Source organism: Numida meleagris, chromosome 2 (assembly GCF_002078875.1).
Source record: "Numida meleagris isolate 19003 breed g44 Domestic line chromosome 2, NumMel1.0, whole genome shotgun sequence".
NCBI classification, from domain to species: Eukaryota; Metazoa; Chordata; class Aves; order Galliformes; family Numididae; genus Numida; species Numida meleagris.
In genome coordinates, this window is record NC_034410.1 from 41,543,938 (window position 1) to 41,555,424 (window position 11,487).

The window sequence follows — 11,487 nt, forward strand, 5'->3', positions numbered from 1 at the left end:
CTGGTGACAGCAGGATCAGCATGAGCCAGAAGTGTGCTGTGGTAGCCAAGGGGGTAAACTGCACTTTGGGGAGCATTAAACGTAGTCATCTGGCAAAGAGGTGATTCTCCCGCTATATTTAGCATTGGTGCAGCCTCACCTTGAATATTGTGTGCATTTCAGGGCTTCACAATACAAAAAGGATGTTAAGGTCCTTGAAAGCATTCAGGGGAGGGCAACAAAGTCTGGTAGCAGGGCTGGAAGGCATGTCCTGTGAGGAGAGGTTGAGGACACTTGGGTTGCCCAGTCTGGAGGGGGCCGGGAGGTGGTGACCTCACTGCTCTCTGCAGCTTCCTAATGGGGGAAGAAGAGGGAGGTGTTTGGCTCTGCTCCTGGGAACCAATGGCAGAATGGAAATGGTGCAGAGCTGTGCCATGAGAGGGTCACGCTCTGCATTAGGAAACATTTCTGTACCATGAGGGTGGTCAGACTTTGGAACAGGAGACTGAGAGAGGTGACTATTGCCCCATGCCTGTCAGTGTTCAAGAGGCATTTGGACATTCTTTGACTTTTGGTTATCCCTGAAACGATCAGGCAGTTGGACTCGATAGTCTTTGTTAGTCCCTTCCAACTGAACTCTTACGTCTACTATATAAGGGCTGTTCTTGTAATTTACATAACTTTGCTTTTGGTTGTGCTTCTGATAGGACATTTTTCTTTCAAAGTTTGTTTTATGCCACTTAATTGAGCACAAGAAAGATCCAGATTATACTAAAGGACTTTTTCTAAATAAGGATACACTGGTTCAATATTTACTTAATGATACAGTGAAAATCAACAATGAATTTCAGTCAGGGTTTCCCTCAATTTGATATTCAGACTTAGTGGCATAACATGTATAGGGTAAAGTGTATTTATGTGTTTCATTACCTTAGACTAAACCACTTACAGATCAAATGAAAATCTGAAGTATCCAGAGTGACAGACATGATGAAGAGGAGACTGAAATATACAAAACAAACTGTATTGCTATTAGCTGTAACATGAATCATCTACATGCTGCCGTGTGTAGTCCTTCATACTCTCCACTTAGACATAATGTTATTCTTTATTTAAATAGGCAAGTGAAAGACATTTACTCTGTAATAGAAAGTGAAATCTCTTCTACCTAAATTGGGTTCAGAAATGTCACTCAGGAGAATTTTTCACTGATTAACAGTCACTGATGATTAGCCCTTTTCTTCAAATAATAGATAGCCTATGTGTTTAATTTTGATCTACTGTAAAATTAAATAAGCAGCTTTTACATATATAAAAAGTAGAGAAAGATAATGATGTCTTGACTATAGCCAAGACTTCATAGGTATTGATTTTGCCTTTTGTTTGTAGTAGCTTTTAATTTCTGAGCCAGATATTGAAACTGGCTCCTTTTTCTTTTCAGGTGAAGAAGCAACAGTTCTTTCCATTGCAAGTGTTTGGAATGTACCAACATCATTTCTATATTTGTGGTTAAGTTTTTTATTATCAATGTTGTTAGACATTCATTTGATGATACTTCTAGTGCAAAATGCTGTTATGTGGTAATAGGAAGTAAGTGGAAATGGCTAGGGCTGATAACAGGCAGAAGCAGCATTACTTGGGTCACATAAAATTTGGCTGGGATTGGTATTAAGTTCATGCATCTGTGGTTGCATCTGTGGTTAAGATTCAAACCATAAATAGGAACAGTACTTTGTAAAAGTAACCCTCTGGAAAAGGAAAATCTGATAACTGCCAGTGATACTTACTGCCTTACCTTGATTTCTTACTTCAAGAGTTGCATTCCAGTTACCTGATAAGGGTTTGTTGTACAAATAGTGGGAAACACTGTTTCTTTGAGTTTGTATGCATTTCAACTTGCTAGCCCTTCTCAAAACAGCATTTCTGCAGTATAGTGTCTGCCATACTGTAGTGATGGGAAAGATCAACAGGATGGAAAAGGCATTACAAAAAGAGGTGGAATGACCAGCATGATAGAAAGGCACTACAAAGGAAGTAAAGTAGATTGCTCAACTGTATGAGAGGATTCTGGGCTCACAGGGAAAATCTTCCACCAAGGAAGGACCTCCAGAAAGAGATCCTTCCTTAGTGGCAGTCAGCCCTTAAATGAGGGCTGACTAAGAGAGCCCTAAGAGTCATGGAGCCAGGCTCCACCCCTTCCATCACACAGTCAGTTGCCTTCACCTGTGCTCCCAGGGCTGACTGGGCCTTTCCTCCAGGTGCTCAATCAGTGGTTCAGGCCATGACTCAGCAGTTCCCACACAACACCCATTTATTCCATTTCCTTGTTGGTACAATTGCTGTTCTAACATCCTTGTAGGCTTCCTGGCATCCTTTCTTGCTATATCCTTTTTGATGGTTTTTCTCTGCTTCCTGTCTTTTTTTTTTTTTTTTTCTTACTGTGCTCTGAGAAGATCATAGTTGTATATATTTTCTTGATCTTATTCCCTCTGGCTCTTGTCCTTTTGTAGGGGCAACATCACATGAAGGAATTAAGGTATCATTTTTTCTTTCATAGTCCTTTGTTACTAGTTAGACAGAATCAGATAATTCTCATATGTCCTTGCTCTTTGACATGCTTTCATCCCTCTTTTCTTTCATCTTCATAATACTATGATTTGCTATCCCCCAGCTTTTCTTCTGGCCTCCTGATTTAAATTCTTGTCTCTCTGCTTCTTCCTCTTCTTCCACTCATACACTGTAGGGATAGACGCTTGCGTGTTGATGATGGTTCTTACACGAGCTTTACCTATTGCCGTGTGTATTTGCATTTAACTGCAGCTATAGCTTTTAATGTTCTCATGCATTAAAAAAAACAAAACCACAAAACTTTACTATAATTTGGTCTTTCACACATATTGCTGTCAGGTATTGGCTTGAACTCCTCCTTGTTTATTTTTACTCTGTTAATCATGGCAATACAGAATCAGAACATGGGTCTCTCTAGTCCTGTAGTCCTTTGAGTAGACTGTAGTTAATGCTTGTAGAAAAGGAATAACAACAAGGCAAATTCACTCAGTTTTCTCACTCAGTTTCCTGCAGCCTGTGGGTTGAACTTGCATCATCATTTCTGATAGCTCTCGATGGGCTTATTTTCAGTGAGTTAGACTAATAGTTGCTTTAGTACATTTTGATTAGGTTAGATTCTGGCACTCAGAACATCTTATGGGAATGTGCTTTATAGTTGAAATATGTTCTGTGAGATAAGACTTCCCTCCTCTCCCCACTTTTTTTTTCCAAAAGAAAAAAAACCAACAACAAAATCTCCTGTTGCTCAGTTCATTATTTTTTTTTTGCCTTTCCCCCGCTTCTAAGAAATGATGGCCTCGTTAATCTCTTTGGTTGCCTCTAAGTTGGTATTCTTTGATATTTCTTCATACGTTTAATCTCTGCTTGAACAGAATCCTCTTAATAACTTTGATATATCTTTATGGACTATGTTTTATATTTCCCCTATGTTTTCTTTGAGATGGTGTGACCAGAGTGGTGTGCAATATTAAAGTAGTAAATGTGGCACTGATTTTTGTATCCTGATGTGCTGCTGTTTTCTGTATTATTATGTTTCTTCCATAATCACACCAAATACTGTACTTGCCTTTTTAACTACTGCTGAGCATTGACTGAAATTTGAAGAACTCTCCAAATGACTCATTTTTCCTGAGAAGACGTAGGTAGTTTAGCTTCTGCCATTATGTATTTAATGTGGTGTTTCTCCCTGCTGTTTCACCCACATTGAATTTCACATGCAGTGATATGAAATCCTTACGCATCTTTCTGTAGTAGGCTTTGACAAACCAGACTGTTTTTGTATCAGAAATATACCTAAACATCTTATTTCTTGTCATTTCCAGATAATTTTGGAGGGCCTTTTTTTTTTTTTGACCACTTTGTTTAGAAACAGAAGCTGTGTATGCCATGTCCAAACTCCCTAGAGACCTACCCCCTATTGCCACTTTGAGAAATGGCATCCCATATGTTTTACCAATGTTTTTCCTTCATCATCTTCTCTTTTAAGAGAGGCTCTGTGTGGGAACCTATAGGTGTCCCTGTACTGAACTGCCTTCTAAGTTCTTCCTCTGTTTTGAGAGAGAGGAGAGACTATACAAGGTGCTTTCAAAATCTTTGGTGTGCCTAGGGGCCAAGAAGGCAGATGGTATCCTAGTGTGTATTAAAAACCTTTCTACTCTGCCCTGGTGAGGCCACATCTGGAGTACTGTGTCCAGTTCTGGGCTCCTCAGTTCAAGAAAGACAGAGAACTTCTAGAGAGAGTACAGGGGAGGGCCACAGAGATGACTGTGGGCCTGGAGCATCTGAACAAGGAAGGGCTGAGATGCCTAGAAACGTTCAGCTTGGAGAGGAGAAGACTGAGACTGACCTTCTGCCTGCCTTTTTGATCAGAACACTATTTAATGTTTCAACAGTAAGGTGTTGAACCTGTGTAAGCAATCGTTAAATGGATTTGGCAATAAATTTCATCAGCTATGTAGCAGCAACTCCTTATAGCTTTATTTGTGGACTTAAATTTTTTGGGCTTGTTGAAGTTTATATTCCTCTTATGTATGAAATGTCATCTTAAGTAGATTATCTTTTGACTTATTTTTATTATAAGTAACCACCAAATTATTGGAACATAGGCTTGAGTACTGTATTATAAGGGCTGAAGCCTTGTCTGTTGATTCCATTAAACTCTTTCCACTTCAAAAGGAATTTTTTCTTGATTGGAAGCTTCAGAATCAGAACCTAAACCCTCTATTTTTTATTGGTACCTTTATGAAATTAAGAAGCCAAGTAAAACATAGTTTAACACAAAATGTTTAAGTGAGCATATGGAATTTTAATTATGAGTATGCTAGAAAGCACTGCTAGAAAGCACTACTATTGATAGAGCTTTGAATACACAAAGCTATTTGATAAAAGGAATCAATTACATTGCACCACTAGATGTCCATCTACTATTAGATTGGAGTTAGAAGTTTTTGCATGGCTACAAAAGCAGCCAAAAAAAACTTAAGACGTGTATGTACCAGATTTTACAATTACGGATGTGTCTTAAGTTACTCTGGTTCATTTTGATTTTGATATTTTGTTGGATTTAAAGAGATTTAGACTTGGTTTTCATGATCAAACATCCAGTATCCAGACTGACTGGAAGTTTTAACATTTGCCCTGTCCCTGCCCTCCACCCTTCAAAGAACATAGCAGTACAAACTATAAAATCACGTTACTCTAGTTCTGTAGGTAACTTTTGATTAAATAACACTGTTTCACCAGAAATTGTCGGAGTCCTCCAAAGTTTTTTAAGTGAGTTTGTTAGAAAAAAGTACTATGATTCCCCAAAAGTAAATAATTTCTTCTTACACAGTTAAAACACTTTCTTGGCTTTATTAGAGGTTGTAATTTGTGGCATCTGTTTGGAAGCAAATAGTTGTGATGGTGGGGATTGTGATCTTAACAGTAGAATAAGGGAAGAGAAGAGAAATATATATTTTGTTAGGAACAGTGTTCTTCACCTTTGTAAGAGCTCTTCTTTTGAGAATTGCATCTGTTGATTCTTCCTTCTGACTGTTAACTAGGAAGATGACCTAACAATGACAGGAAGTTTTACAAGATAAAACTTTACATGAAATTAGTATTAGAGTAGAAGGCACAAACAAATTTCACTGAATGAAGTATTGCATTGTGTATGGGAATTGCTGAGTCGTGGCCTGAGTCACTGATGGAGCACCTGGAGGAAAGACCCAGTCAGCCCTGAGAGCACAGGTGAAGGCAATTCACCTGTGTGACCAGAAGGGGGTGGACCATGGCTCCACCCTTCCTAGGCCTCATTTAAGGACTGACTGCCACTGAAGAAGGATCTTTTTCTGGAGATTCCTCCTTGGTGGAAGCTTTTCCCTGTGAACCCCAAATCTTCTGATATGCATGAGTGATCTGTTTCACTTCCTTTGTGGTACCTTGCTGTTGTGCTGGTCCTTCCACTTCTTTTTGTAATGCCTTTTCCCTAATGTTGGTCTTTCCGATCACTGCCTGTTGAAATCTGCATGTACTGTTTCTGCATGTATACAAATCACTTGTATGCATCAGTCTGGTATAGTTTCTTATAGAAAATAAGAGTGGCTTCTGCAATGGTAGTCAGTTGTACTGGGTTAGTTGCTCTTTGATCTTGACAGAATCATAGAATAATTAAGGTTGGAAAAGACCTCTAAGATTATCTAGTCCAACCATCCAGCTACCACCAATATTGCCTATGAAACCGTGTCCCTAAGTGCTACATCCACCCTTTCCTTGAACATCTCTAAGGACTGTGTCTCCACTACCTCCCTGGGCAGCTGTCTCGCTTCAATTATTGGAGGCAATGATTCAATATATAAATATCCAGCTTCTCACAGCAGCCTGTACCAATGCCTCGCTGCTCTTTCAGAGAAGAAAAGTTTTGCTAATACTGAACCTGAACCTCTCCTGGCACAACTTGAGGCTGTTCCTTCTCACCCTATCACTGCTACCTGGGAGAAGAAGCTGACCCCTACCTTGCTACAACCTCCTTTCAGGCAGTTGTATAGAGTGGTAATGTCTCTCCCTGCGCCTCCTCTTCTCCAAACTGAACAGTCCCAGAATATTATATCCTAGAATACCTTATGCATTTAAGACATGACTGAAGATGAACTACCCCTTGAAGGGTAGCCATGGTACAGGGAGGTCAGTTCCTACTCTGGGATTATCTTATACTATTGTCAATGGGTGCACCTCGAAGTTTTTAGATTAAAATAAATAAATAAAACCATAGCTGCAGAAAGAATTTAGGCAGCAGAATCTGCCTAACGTGATGCTGGATCACATACAGATGTGCCTTGTAGAAGACCCAGTTGAAACCTATTGTTTATCGAAAGGACATAAGTTAGAACCACTGGAACCCTCGAGTTCTTTGTCCCTCCCTTAGAGATGGTATGCTCCTGTGACTGCTGCTCCTGTGAAGGTTTGAATATTATGAGTGTTGACTTCCCCTGTTGGAAGGGTGTTCACGTTAGAATGTGTTTTCACTGGCAAAGCTGTGGTGTGAGCTTCGTGAGTGTGTCTGCTGCTCTGTTCCTAGTACATGTAAATGCTTTTGCTCCACAATACTAAATAGTGAGATCAGTGAGAAAGAAAAATTGTTTTGTACATGCTGTCTTCAGGAATGTAATGTGCTTGGGGCAGCTGCTAATTGAGTTTACACTAGACCTTCCTGAACAGTAATTTTGTTTGTACATCATACATCTGAAGGACTCTCAATTAAGAGTATGACAGATCTTTCTTGATCTCCCCCCTCCCTTTTTTTTTTTTTGGATTCTTCTGACACATGTCTTGCTGTTTGCTAGGTTCAACAGAGTTGATCTCAGTTTACCATTTCCAAGCTTTTGGAGTGGCTTGGCCAAAGTAGTCTTTCCTGTAGACTATGACATCTGAGGCTGAAATACATGGCTCTGGACAGGAGATCAGTGTGCAGTGTACTATAATGTTTGGAATAGACAGTTTCAGAATTTCTGCTTTCTGTAAGCCTTGTGGTCCAAAGAAATTCTACTGAGCATCCATTTCTGAACTGCATCTTTAATTGATCACAGAAATGCACTTGCATGCAAGGTAAGTGTTGATTACCACTCAGTGCTTCCTAATGTTGCAGCTGAACCTGGGCAGGTGGAATTCAGTGTTCTGTTCTATAATACATCCAGTGGCAAGACTAGTATTATATCCCTTTAGTAAAAGACCCAGTCTCGCTTTGTGCTTGAGCTTTGATCAGTGTATGTGATTTGGTAACATCATTAGTGCTTCTAATCAATTACAGATATATCAAAACTTCATCTGTCATTTAAGCATGGAAATGCCCTATGATGTGGAAGGCTTGAAGATATTTCAGAACATTTGGATTTAATGGAAAGATTACCTTAGTAGACTGTGAAGAAACTGATTTTCTTGGGTGTTCCTTGGTATTGCACAATTATGCTAGCCTGACAACTGAACTGGGTAATTTATCCTCCTGTCACTACTGGTGAGGAAGTTGATCCATAATCTTTCCCTTGTAAACAGCCTGATTGGTGTGCTTGACATGTTTCTCATTAACAAACAAATATTTAATTAAAGGGGTGCTTCTTCAATAATGCTTATTTTTGCAGAATTGCATCAAACATCCATATTCTTTATTACTGTATTTTGGGGTCGGTAAGACTTTGGGTAGCCAAAGATCTTTTCCGCATTGATTTCGATTATTAATTTTGGAGATACCTTTTGGGTAAAAAATGTTTTCACTTCCTTATGCTGTAAGACCTGAGTGGGAGGAACAAATGTATGTGAGGGAAGGAGGAAAGAAACTGCTCAGAATACCTGTAATGGAGGACAGTTTGAGGAAATGTCCAAGGCTATTTTTATCGATCTTGGTCTAAGTGTCACTCTACTGAAGAAGTTTGTCTTCATAAATCAATGTGGAAAACTAATTTCATAGTATTCTACGTAAACATTTAGCTTGCATCTTGAAGTTTCCCTGTCATTACTGTTGTGTACAAAACAGTTGTGCTCTAGCCATAGATTATGTGCTTTTCAGTATCAGAAAGTGACGTGGTTAATTTTTGTAATTATTATTTTGTAGAAGGCCAATTGCATTTTTGTTAGCAAGTAAGTAGATAGGCAGGAGGTGGACCTCACAACATGCATTAAAATAATGCCACTTGCACTGTATAAGAGTGCAGCAGAAAATATAAAGACAGTCAGCTGCTTGTGGTGCAGATATTTGTTGCATGTACTACATTTTTACTTAATCCTGGTGATCATAAAATCACCAAGGTTGGAAAAGATCTCCAAGATCACCCAGTCCAACCATCCACCTATAAGCAATATGTCCCACTAACCCGTGTCCCTCAGTACAACGTCTGAACATTTCTTGAACACCTCCAGGGACAGTGACTGCACCACCTCCCTGGGCAGCCTGTGCCGGTGCCTCATTGTTCTTTCGAAGAAGTTTTTCATTCAACCTGAATCTCCCCTGGTGCAACTTGAGGCCATTCCCTCTAGACCTATCACTGATGTTTTCAACGATAAAGTTGTTCATGTGCGTAAGTGTTTACACAGCTGGAACAGAAGAAATTATTTGTGCATTATGTTTGAGTCCCTTAATTCTCCAGCTATTACTTAAACAAGCATGAAAAAAACCACCACCCAACACCCTCCTTAATTGAAATAAAAAGCTAGCTATTATTCTTTCTAGAAGTAAGTAACCAGAATCTCCCGTTAGTCCTGTGGGACCACTGTGCAGTATTTAACTGTGTGATAAAAACACTGGGTAGAATCTAGCATGGAGTGAGTTTTATCTTCCTTGTCATTACAAGTTATCTACTATGACCTACCAAAAAAGATTTTCATAGTGAGTCTTGAGTGATAGATGTCTTGTCTCTTTAATTTGGAATGGTCAAATACTGCCTGAAGGAGTCAATGACAGGAAAACATTTCCTGAAAATGTTATTTCCAATCTGGCTGTCATCACCCTACAAGCTTTCTACCTGGAAGTAGCTTTGCAAATGACAGTCTCATTCTTTATGTATTGAATGTTTTAAGTTTGAACTCAACAGGACATCTGTTTTGTTTTCAGTGAAATAAGTTGCACTTGGAAGACTGAACAAAAAAAACAATGATCTGAAAATATCCATCTAAACTACGGCAATTCTTAAACTTCATTTTTTATGTGCAGCAGGCAAAGAAGGTGGCACTGACTGTGGTCTGGAAACCAGAACTGGAACCTCCAGCAGTATTGGTAGATGAACGTTTCTTTGCCTGTCTTTCTGCTTAGAAACAAAGGAGCAATTTAGAGCAGGAACCGGAGCAGTCTGGAAGTTATAACTGTTTAGGACAAAATCCCCCACTGTTCATTACAGGAAATTGTCTCTCTGCTCTGCTTTTTGTAAGTGGCTTATGTGCACGTGCTTTTATAAATTGGATCCTACTGTTGGAGAGAGCTTAATTTCAGTCTCTTCATAATGATCTTCTTTAGCCTGAGTTCTAGGAAGAATCAGTGTGTTCCGTATAATGACAACTTGTCAGTTCCTTGGCTGAGCAAAACCTTTTTTTAATTATTTTTCCCTATCCCTGGACGTCTATGTGGGATAAATGCTGCTGCAAGAACACTTGTCCTTAGGCAAGTATAACCACTGTTTGGTTAAAAGTTAGTTGCTCTTTAATATGCATAATCTCTTGTTTCTCAGAGGCAGTAGATTAAACAGTGCTACAGCAGACCTAGATCTGTAGAGCTAGATCATCTGTAGAGCTGGATGGCTTGCTTTTATTTATATGGAACGTCACATTTGGCATTTGGATAACTAGCCATAAAAGGATGAATGGCAACATTTGATCAAACCGATGTCCCTTTAAGCTACTGTATTGTCTCACAGTGCACAGATACAGCTGTATAAATAGAATCATAAAATTGCTCAGGTTGGAAAGGACCTTCAAGATCATCAAGTCCAACTGCAACCTCACCATATTGCTCTAACAACCCATTGCTAAATCATGTCCCTGAGTACCACATCCAAACGGTTTTTAAACACATTCAGGGATGGTGACTCAACCACCTCCCTAGGGAGCCTGTTCCCTTTCAGATTTTTCCCATTCTCCAACAGCTCAAGGATCAGGGACTCCTAGAGCTAAAAGATGGCATCTTTATGTTTAATGACCTCTGATACGTTTTACTTTCAGTTTTTCTTCTCTTCCTTTGTGCCAGTTTGAACTTTTAGCATTCACAACATCACAGTGCAAAGTATTCCATAACTTAAGTACATCATATGTATCCATTCTGGTTGCTGTCAATTTGCCAGCATCTAGTTTTACTTGATTCCTATTCTTTTTTGGGTAACGCATTGTCTGTAAGTTGTTCACAGCTTTATGAGCTTTTTATCAGATTGAATAGTCACTTTGAATCTTTTCTTCCTTTTGACTAGCCTTGATCTGTACTTGAATGAATTAATCTGCTGAATTATTGCTTTCTCTTGAATGACTGTTACTTTACTTCACTGGAGATGTGGGGATTTGATCATGTGGAAAGAGTTATAAATAAATAGAATTGATATGGGTTATGAAACACTAGCAGAAACAAAAAAATAATAGGATATGCGATTCTGAATGTTATATTAGATCAAGTTAATCTCATCATTATGTGGCATTCAAGTGGGAAGTACTCTTTATGTAAGAAAGCTCAGTAAATCCTCTATTCTTCAGAATGTTGCAAAGGTCATTCTTCCAGATGTTCTAATTTCCTTTCTTTTGTACTAAAACTAGTGAATGACAAACGAGGAAGAAATAGTTTCTATAAAAGATGGATATATCTCTGAGGATTTTTTGTCTTCTCTAGTTAAAATCTCTACTATATTCACTAAATATCGAACGTGGCCATAGCAAGGTTTGGCTTCAGTAATTACTTACTTCGAACAGAAATGTTTAGAGATTAAACAGAATGTA